Source organism: Arachis stenosperma, chromosome 9, assembly GCF_014773155.1.
Source record: "Arachis stenosperma cultivar V10309 chromosome 9, arast.V10309.gnm1.PFL2, whole genome shotgun sequence".
Classification (NCBI taxonomy): Eukaryota; Viridiplantae; Streptophyta; class Magnoliopsida; order Fabales; family Fabaceae; genus Arachis; species Arachis stenosperma.
This window is the reverse complement of record NC_080385.1, coordinates 73,993,725-74,004,838: the sequence shown is the minus strand read 5'-3', so window position 1 is coordinate 74,004,838 and position 11,114 is coordinate 73,993,725. Positions and strand designations below refer to the sequence as shown.

The 11,114-nt window shown below is 37.9% G+C and overlaps 1 non-coding gene across 1 annotated transcript; it reads left to right on the top strand.

Annotated features, from left to right (window-relative positions):
- The first annotated feature begins 436 nt into the window (after positions 1-436).
- On the top strand, positions 437-540 carry LOC130953430 (small nucleolar RNA R71). Its single transcript, XR_009075600.1, has one exon. It is a non-coding gene; the product is annotated as a small nucleolar RNA R71 (small nucleolar RNA).
- The last annotated feature ends 10,574 nt before the right edge of the window (positions 541-11,114 follow it).

The following is an 11,114-nucleotide window of genomic DNA, read 5'->3' as shown; positions in this document are numbered from 1 at the left end:
TGGATGATTTCTCCATGATGAATTATAGGTGTTTCCATAAGGTTTACCCATGTAATTGACTTCTGCCATTGCAGGGTTCTCAGGATCATAAGCTTTTTCAGAAGCTGCCTCTTTAGTACTGTTGGATGCATTTTGCCATCCATTCAGACTTTGAGAGATCATGTTGACTTGCTGAGTCAACACTTTGTTCTGAGCCAATATGGCATTCAGAGCATCAATCTCAAGAACTCCCTTCCTCTAAGGTGTCTCATTATTCACGGAATTCCTCTCAGAAGTGTACATAAATTGGTTATTTGCAACCATGTCAATGAGTTCTTGAGCTTCTGCAGGTGTTTTCTTTAGGTGAATTGATCCACCTGCAGAATGGTCCAATGACATTTTCGAAAATTCAAATAGGCCATAATAGAATATATCTAATATGGTCCATTCTGAAAACATGTCAGATGGACATCTTTTGGTCAGCTGCTTATATCTTTCCCAAGCTTCATAGAGGGATTCACCATCTTTTTGTTTGAAGGTCTGAACATCCACTCTAAGCTTGCTCAGCTTTTGAGGAGGAAAGAATTTATCCAAGAAGGCTGTGACCAGCTTATCCCAAGAGTCCAGGCTATCCTTAGGTTGTGAATCCAACCATATTCTAGCTCTGTCTCTTACAGCAAAAGGGAAAAGCATGAGTCTGTAGACTTCAGGATCAACTCTATTCGTCTTAACAGTCTCACAAATCTGCAAGAACTCAGTTAAAAACTGGTAAGGATCTTCAGATGGAAGTCCATAAAACTTGCAGTTCTGTTGCATTAAAGCAACTAGTTGAGGCTTAAGCTCAAAATTATTGGCTCCAATGGCAGGAATGGAGATGCTTCTTCCATCAAATTTGGACGTTGGCTTTGTGAAGTCACCAAGCATTCTCCTTGCATTATTATTATTTTCGGCTGCCATCTCCTTCTCTTGTTCTAATATTTCTGAAAGGTTACCTTTAGATTGTTGTAACTTAGCTTCTCTTAATTTTCTCTTCAGAGTCCTTTCAGGTTCTGGATCAATTTCAATAAGAGTGCCTTTTTCCTTGTTCCTGCTCATATGAAAGAGAAGAAAACAAGAAAAGAAGAGGAATCCTCTATGTCACAGTATATAGATTCCTTTATGTTAGTAGAAGAAGAAAGGGGGAAGAATGTAGAAGAGGGGATTCAGATATTTAGATGGAGAGAGGTGAAGAGAAGTGTTAGTAATTAAATAATTGAATAGAATAAGAAAAGAGAGGAAGAATTTCGAAAATAATTTTAAAAAGGGGTTAGTAATTTTCGAAAATTAAAGATAAAATATAATTAAAATTAAAATTTAGAACAAAAAGAATTTTTGAAAAAGAGGTGAGATATTTTCGAAAATCAGAGAGGGAAAAGTAGTTAGGTGGTTTTGAAAAAGATAAGAAACAAACAAAAAGTCAAATAGTTAGCTGAAAAAGATATTAAAATCAAATTTTAAAAAAGATAAGAAGATAAGAAGTTAGATAAGATATTTTTAAAATCAAATTTTTGAAAAAGATAAAATTTTGAAAAGGATATGATAAAAAGATAAGATAAGAAAAGATAAAAAAGATTTTAATTTTTAAATCTACAATTACTTACTTCACTAACAAGAAACTACAAGATAAGATTCTAGAACTTAAAGATTGAACCTTTCTTAACAAGAAAGTAACAAACTTCAAATTTTTGAATCAATTACATTAATTATTAGTGAGTTTTCGAAAATTTGATATAAAGATAAGAAAAAAATTTTTAAAATATTTTGAAAAAGGTTTTTGAATTTTTTCGAAAAAAAAAAGAAAAAAATGGAAAAGATATGATTTTTTGAAAAAGATTTTGAAAAGATAAGATTTTTAAAATTTGAAAATTTGACTTGACTCATGAGAAACAACTAATTTTAAAAATTTTTTGACTAAGTCAACTCAAATTTTCGAAAATTAGGAGAGAAATAAGGAAAAGATAATTTTTTGATTTTTGAATTTTTAATAATGAAAGAAAAAAACACAAAAATGACCCAAAACTTGAAAATTTTGGATCAAAACACAAGATGCATGCAAGAACCTTATGAATGTCAAGATGAACACCAAGAACACTTTGAAGATCATGATGAACATCAAGAACATATTTTTGAAAAATTTTTTGATGCAAAGAAAACATGCAAGACACCAAACTTAGAAATCTTTAATGCATGGACTCTAACAAACGAAAAATGCATATGAAAAACAACAAACAACACAAAACAAGAAGACATCAAGATCAAACAAGAAAACTTACCGAGAACAACTTGAAGTTCATGAAAAACACTATGAATGCATGAAATTTTCGAAAAAAAAAATAAATTGCAAGAAAATTTTTTTAAAGCATGCAATTGACACCAAACTTAAAAATTGACTCAAGACTCAAATAAGAAACACAAAATATTTTTGTTTTTTTTTTTATTTTATGATTTTTTTGGATTTTTATTAATTTTTTCGAAATTAAAGTTTGGAAAAACGAAAAACAAAAGAGAAATTTTGAAAAAGATTTTTGAAAAGAAAATTACCTAATCTGAGCAACAAGATGAACCTTCAGTTGTCCATACTCGAACAATCCCCGGCAACGGCGCCAAAAACTTGGTGGGCGAAATTGTGATTCATTTGTTATTGTATTTTGTAAAATTCATTGCTTTTTCTTTCCCCGGCAACGGCGCCAAAAACTTGGTGGACGAAATTGTGATCCTCAAAATTGGTCTCTTTGTATTTGTATGAAATCAAAAATACCCCAAAGAGATCATGGTGTGATGAATTGGGATCTTAATAATCCCTGGTGTGATCATAACTCCGTTCAACTTAACCAGCAAGTGTACTGGGTCATCCAAGTAATACCTTACGTGAGTAAGGGTCGATCCCACAGAGATTGTTGGTATGAAGCAAGCTATGGTCACCTTGTAAATCTCAGTTAGGCAGATTAAATGGTTTATGATGAGTTCGAAAATTAATAATAAACAGAAAATAAAAAGGGACAGAAATACTTTTGTAAATTAATGGTGGGGATTTCAGATAGGCGTGTGGAGATGCTAGAATCCTCTCGAATCTCTACTTTCTTATTACATTCATCCAATCCTTCTTACTCCTTTCCATAGCAAGCTGTATGTAGGGCATCACCATCTTCAATGGCTACTTTTCATCCTCTCGGGAAAATGGTCCTATGCGCTGTCACTGCATGGCTAATCGTCTGGAGGCATCACCCTTGTTGATGGCTACATCCCATCCTCTCCGTGAAAATGGTCCAAATGCTCTATCATGGCACGGCTAATCATCTGTCGGTTCTCAATCAAGCTGGAATAGAATCCCTTGATTCTTTTGCGTCTTTCACTAACGCCCAGCCTTCAGGAGTTTGAAACTCGTCATAGTCATTCAATACCGGAATCCTACTCGGAATACCACAGACAAGGTTAGACATTCCGGATTCCCGGGATCCTACTCGGAATACCACAGACAAGGTTAGACTTTCCAGATCCCCATGAATGCCCGCCATCTATCTAGCTTATACCATGAAGATTCTGTTGGGGAATCTAAGAGATATGCGCCTGGCCTAAAGTAGAACGGAAGTGGTTGTCAGTCACGCGCGTTCATAGGTGAGAATGATGATGAGTGTCACGGATCATCACATTCATCAAGTTGAAGTGCAACGTATATCTTGAAATAAGAATAAAAGAGAATTGAATATAAAGTAATGGTAATTGTATTGAAACTTGAGGTACAGCAGAGCTCCACACCCTTAATCTATGGTGTGCAGAAACTCCACCGTTGAAAATACATAAGTGAAAGGTTCAGGCATGGCCGAATGGCCAGCCCCCTGAATGATCAAAAGACCAAATGGTCAAAAGATGTCTAATACAGTAGTTAAAAGTCCTATATATACTAGACTAGCTACTAGGGTTTACATGAGTAAGTAATTGATGCATAAATCCACTTCCGGGGCCCACTTGGTGTATGCTTGAGCTGAGCATGATCTATCCACGAGCTGAGGCTTTTATTGGAGTTGAACACCGAGTTATAGCGTGTTTCTGGCGTTCAACTCCAGGTTGTGACGTGTTTCTGGCGTTTAACTCCAGACAGCAGCATGTACTTGGCGTTGAGCGCCACTTTACGTCGTCAATATCCGAATAAAGTATGGACTATTATATATTGCTGGAAAGCTCTGGATGTCTACTTTCCAACGCCGTTGAGAGCGCGCCATTTGGAGTTCTGTAGCTCCAGAAAATCCATTTTGAGTGCAGGGAGGTCAGATTCCAACAGCATCAGCAGTCCTTTTGTCAGCATTCTTTTAGAGTTTTGCTCAAGTCCCTCAATTTCAGCCAGAAATTACCTAAAATCACCGAAAAACACACAAACTCAAAGTAAAGTCCAGAAATGTGAATTTAACATAAAAACTAATGAAAACATCCCTAAAATTAGCTTGAACTTACTAAAAACTACCTAAAAATGCCAAAAAGCGTATAAATTATCCGCTCATCAGCATTCTAAATTAAAAATGTTAAATCCCCTACCTCAGAGTGTCAAAATTTGCAGAATTTAAACACGACACACCAGTATTCCAAATCCACAGCAGTAGCAGTAGTTTTGGCATCTCTAATCGACAATAGCAGCACTCTATCAGGTTTTGGCACCCGCTCTGTTCCCATAGCAGCCACAGTGGTAGTCCTGGGCAGCTCCGGTGGCAGTCGAAAGCCTCAGTGTCAGCCAAACGACGATGATAACGCCTCAGAGTGGATCTAGAGCAAGGACAGAGCAACAAAACCAACAGTTCTAGTAGTGGCGGTGGCTTCTTCTCAGATTCCAGAAACCAGAAGCAGAAGCAGAACTGGTGAGCTTATCCATTCGGTCCTCCAGCGATGATGTCCGACGATGTAGCGGCTCGGCGACGGCGACGACTTCTATCGACGGTAGCGGCGGTAAAGAGACATGACGGCGATGACATAATACTTCTCCTTCCTCCTCTGTTGCGTCGTATCTCTCTCTCTCCCTCCTCAGATTCGTGCTTTCTCTCTCTCCAGTGACAGCGGCTCCGACCATACCAGCAACGGTGGCGATGGCGACACACGAAACTCCTCCAGCAGCGGTGACAGGTGGCTTGATGATGACAGCTCCTCCTCATCGCGGTCCTTGGCTCGCGTCTCCCTCATCTTCCGTCTCGGGCTTCCCTCAGCAACGCGTGGATGACAGTGGTAGCTCCATGGAACGATGGTGACGGCGCAGGCAAGGTGCGGCGGTGGCGGTGAATTGGACAGTGTAGAATGCGGCTCCTTCTCCTCCGATTTCGAGCTCTCTCTTCTTCCTCTCCATCTCTGCATTTCTTTCTTTGTTTTGTGTGTGTATTGTGTTTAGGAAGAAAGGGTGTGGGGGCTGCGTTCAGAGGCTAAAGAAAGGGAAACATTAGGGTTAGGGTTTCTGATTAGGAACTTAGGGTTTTCAATTTGGGAAATTAGGGTTTCTGAGTTGATTTGGGAATTTAGGTTCAGGAATTAGGGATTTTATAAAAGAATATGGATAGATATAAATAGATATTTTGATAAAATTGGAGGGTAGGATAATTTTAAAATCAAATATACCCTATTAAAAATATTTAAGAACATTATTTATCAACATATTGCTAAGTTCAATCAATTATTTTTAATTTAAATTATAAAATAACCATATTAATCAATTTTTATAAAATATAGTTTTAACTCAATATTAATTATTCAAATTAAATGATATAACTTTTCATTATTTTTCTATCTCCAAAACTTTAATTTCGATTTATAAAATAACTAATTATAATAAAAATTGTACATAAATATTAATTGACTTAAACTTAAGGTATTTATAAATATCAATCTGATCATTTCTAATAAATTAATTTCTAGGAGCTCAAATTAATAACATAATTCATCCAAAATAGAATTAAATTATACAATTCTTCTTATTTTTCAATTATCAAAATTATAATTTTAAATATACCAAATATCTAATAAAGATTACATAAAAATTCTAATTAATTTAAACTCCAATTATGATGAAACTCTATTTAATTACTTTTAGTAAAATAATTTTCTTAAAATAAAATTATCATCAAATAAAATAAATCACAAATAGCTAATTATTTAATTTTCAAAAACTAGGGTTGTTACTTGAAACACTTAACACACAGATCACGACATCGAATGGTACGAATGAAAATAAAAATATACAACTAAAAGGTCTTTAGGAAGCAAGTTTTTAATCATAGAATATTTTTAGGAAGGAATTGTAAATACATGCAAATCATATGAATAAGTGGGCGAAGACTTGACAAAACCACACAATTAAACACAATACGAATCATAAAATAGTGGTTTATCATCTTTCCTTAGCAGTTGACTAGGACTTGAGGAATCAAATTAATTCATCCCCTTGACTTTCCTTTATAATTAGATGTTGACTAAGTGGGAGAAATGGATAAATCTTGTCACAATTGATGATGATAATGAGGATAGGACTTTTTATTTCTGATTCCTTGCCAAGAGCTTTCTTAGCTATTAATTTTATTCTTGCAATTTACTTTTCTTCTAAAACCCCAAACTATACGTCTCATAACCAATAACAAGAACACTTCCCTGCAATTTCTTTGAGAGACAACCCGAGGTTTGAATACTTCGATTATTATTTAGCTGAGCACTTCGGGCCTCGGTTTTTTAACCTTTCTTTGGCCTTTGTGAATTGTTTTTGTCCCGTTTTAGTGATTCTTTCGTTGGTCCGACTTCTCTGTTGGACCTTCTTAATTTATTTTTATTAACCCCGTTTCTAGTTAGACCTCATCTGGCCACTTTTTCTGGGTTACTTTTTATAACTTCTTGCATTAATCTGAGCTTTATCACTTCACCTTGCCGACCTCTTTTTGATTCGGTGATGAAATATGCTTCTGAGCATAAATTAATGCATCTTGGTAGGAAACTTTTTAGGGAATCTTAAGATTTTATTCAAATAATAAAATATATAAATAAAAGTGTGTACATGTAAGTGCTTACATTTCATGTTTGGGCAGCTTTTAGATCTTGGCCTGACACCTCATTAAAAAACCTTTATGGAAAAAAAGTATGCCATGGCCTTAGACCTTTTCTAGCTATAGTACCTTCTTAGGTTACAGGCGTGCCATGACCTTGGTAGCTCCCGCCCTTCGAGATCGGCCACCCTATAGCAACTTTTCCCTAGCACTTCTGCTACTCGGTATAGTCCTTTCCAGTTAGCTGCTAGCTTCCCTTCTCCTGACCAACCTGCTCCTATATCATTTTGGATTAAGATGAGATCGTTGGTGGAGAACCTTTGCTGGACTACCTTCCGATTATACCTTAAAGCCATTCAACGCTTTAGCGCTTTCTCTATAATCTAGACTATCTCTCGGACTTCTGGAAGCAGGTCGAGCTCCTCCCTTTGAACTTGGGAGATGATATCTTTATAGAGGATCATTCGAGTGGATCCTTCTTCTATTTCCATGGAAATCATTCCCTCCATTCCATAAGCAAGTCGAAAGGGTGATTCTCCAGTGGTGGAATGTGGTGTTGTCCGATATGCCCATAGGACTTGTGGGAGCTCTTCAGCCTAAGCCTCCTTTGCATCCTGTAACCTCCACTTTAACCCGACCAATATGACTTTGTTGGCGGCTTCTGCCTGTCCGTTGGCCTGTGGGTGTTCTACAAAGGTGAATTTGTGCTTTAATTTCAGGTCAGCCACCAATTTCCTGAAGCCTGTGTTAGTGAACTGAGTGCCATTGTCTGTGGTGATGGAATAAGGGACCCCAAACCTTGTGACAATGTTTCTGTATAGAAAATTTTGACTTTTTTGGGCGGTGGCAGTAGCCAATGGGTCTGCTTCAATCCACTTTATGATGTAGTCTATTCCTACGATGAAGAACTTGACTTGTCCTGATCCCTGGGGGAAGGGTCCGAGGAGGTTGAGCCCCCACTTTGCAAATGGCCAAGGTGAGATAACACAGATGAGCTCTTCAGGTGGTGCTATATGGAAGTTAGCATGCTTCTGGAATGGTGGGCATGTCTTGACGAATTCTGTTGCTTTCTTTTGCTAGGTCGGCCAGTAAAAACTAGCTCGGAATACCTTTTTGGCGAGAGCTCTTGCCCCAAAGTGGTTGCCACACATGCCTTCATGGATTTCCTCTAGGACGTCCCTCGTAGTAGAGGTCAGCACACATTTTAAGAGGGGTGTAAAGATTCCTCTCCTATATAGGACGTTGTGTACTATAGTGTAGTATTGTGCTTCTCGTACTAGCCTTTTTGCTTCCTTTCTATCCGCAGGGAGTGTATCAGATTTGAGGTAACTGATTATGAGAGTCATCCACCCTTAGTCTTGGTCTGATATGCTTAAAATCTTCTTTTCTTCCGAGGTTGATGGATTTTGTAGTGTTTTCTGGATGAAGTTTCTATTATTGCCCTCTGGTTTGGTACTGGCTAGTTTTGAAAGGGCGTCAGCTCTGGCATTTTGTTCCCGAGGTATATGTCGGACCTCATATCCCCTAAATTATCTGAGCTGTTCTCTGGTTTTATCTAGGTATTTATTCATGGTGGGATCCTTAGCTTGGTAGCTCCCTTTTATTTGTGAGGAGACTATATATGAATCACTCTAAATAGTAACCTTCTGAGCTCCTACCTCCCTAACCATCTTCAAACTAGCCAGTAGAGCCTCGTATTCAGCTTGGTTATTTGAGATGGGGAACTCGAACTTTAATGAGAGCTCGATTTAGGTTCCCTGATCACTCTCTAAAATGACGCCTGTGCCACTCCCGATTTTGTTTGAGGAGCCATCCACGTAAAGGCTTCACTCTATGGGGGTGCCCGGGGTGTCAATATACTCTGCGATGAAGTCAAACAGGTACTGAGATTTGACGACTATCTGAGCTTCATATTTGAGGTCGAATTCGGATAACTCCACTGCCCATTGTAGGATTCTTCCAGCTAAGTCTATTTTCTGTAAGATACTTTTTATGGGTTGGTTGGTTCGTACTCTGCTTGTGTGGGCTTGAAAGTATGATCGGAGTCGTCGAGAAGTATTTATAAGGGCGTAGGAAAACATTTTGATCTTTTGATAGTTCAGTTCAGCCCCTTACAACGCCTTACTAGGTTGGTTGTTGCCTATTTTCGTCTTCTCTGACTAGTGCTGAGGCTATTGCTCGACTTCTTACAGCGAGGTATAGGATTAGTTCTTCACCTTCCCTAGGTCGGGTTAAGATGGGTGGTTGGCCCAAAAATGTCTTGAGGTCTTAAAAAGCTTGTTCACATTCCGGGGTCCATTCAAATATTCTTCCTTTCCTTAGTGTTGCATAGAAAGGGAGAGATCTCAAGGCTGATCCAGCTAGGAATCTAGACAGAGCCGCTAGTTTTCCATTGACCTACTGGACCTCTTTGACATAGGTTGGACTTTTCATGCGAAGTATGGCCTGGCATTTATCCGGGTTTGCTTCGATTCCCCTTTGGGTGAGCATGAAGCCCAAGAATTTGCAAGCTTCTACCGCAAAAGTGTATTTTATGGGGTTAAGTCTCATCGCATGCTTTCTCATGGTGTCGAACACTTTAGTGAGGTCGGATAACAACATTTCCTCCCTTTGTGTCTTTACCAGCATGTCATCTACATAAACCTCCATCAGCTTCCCAATGTGATTGGCGAAAGCTTTATTCATCAATCTCTGGTATGTAGCCCCTGCATTCTTGAGTCCGAAGGGCATGATTATGTAATAGTAGTTTGCTCTTGGAGTTAAGAATGAGGTTTTCTCCTAGTCAGGTTGATACATTGGGATTTAATTGTATCCCGAGTAAGCATCCATGAAATAAAGGTACTTGTATCCTGATAAAGCGTCGACTAGTGTGTCTATGTTTGAGAGTGGGTAGGGATCTTTTGGGTAGGCTTTGTTGAGGTCGGTATAATCAGTGCACATTCGCCATTTTCCATTTGACTTCTTAACCAATATTACGTTGGCTAGCCATAATGGGTACTTTACCTCCCTTATGAACCCTGCTTCCAGCAAAGACTAAACCTGTTCCTCTACTGCTTGTGATCTCTCTGGGCCGAGCTTTCTGCGCTTTTGTTGTACTGGTTGAGATCCGGGATATACTTCTAGTTTATGACAGATTAGTCCAGGATCAATGCCTGGCATGTCCGCGGCTGAAGAGAGGATTTTTGCGTGGTCTAAGAATCTTTACAATTAAGTACTCGTTGCAAGTATAGCTCTTAAATCAACAAAAGTCCTTTCTTACAAACGTTTTGGTTGTCACAAGTAACAAACCCCTTTATAATTGATAAACGAGTATTTAAACCTCGGGTCGTCTTCTCAAGGAATTGCAGGGAGGTATGTTCTTATTATTGGTTATGGAAAAATAGTGTTTGGGGTTGAAAAAGGTTTCAAGCAAGAGAAATTGATTACAGAATTGATAAATTAATAACTAATAAAACTTTTGGCAAGGTATTAGAACCAGAAGTCCTATCCTTATCAATTGTGATGAGAATTGGATTTTAATCCCACTTAGTTAACCTTTACTAAAGCAAAGGAAAGTCAAGTGAAATAATTAGTTTCATCCTCAAGTCCTGGTCAATCCCTGTGGAAAGACTAGCTTTAGAGCGATCTGCCAATTTCAACCACTGTTTTATTTGATAATTCAAGAGTTACCAATTATTTAACTCAAGCCAAGAGGGAAAATTCTAAATTAAATTGAAGACATCATAAATAGAATAAAGCAATCATAAATCTGAAAATACCTCAAATTATATTAAATAGAAATATCAAATGTAACATGAAAAAGTTCATAGACAAATAAAAGAGAAAGTAAATAAAAAGAAACATTGAACCTGGGATCGAGAGTCACTCCTAAAACTAAGAGAAGTCCTAAATCCCTATCCTAAGAGAGAGAGAGGAGAGAACCTCTCCCCATACTAAACCTAAATCATGAATTGTAACTAAAAATGCGAGCTCCCTCCGAATGGATGCATTCCCCTACTTCATAACCTTTGGTCTATGCCTTCTGGACTTAGATTTGGGCCAAAAAAGGCTTTAGAATTTGCTATGAGCGTTTTCTGCAATTTCTGGTGCGTG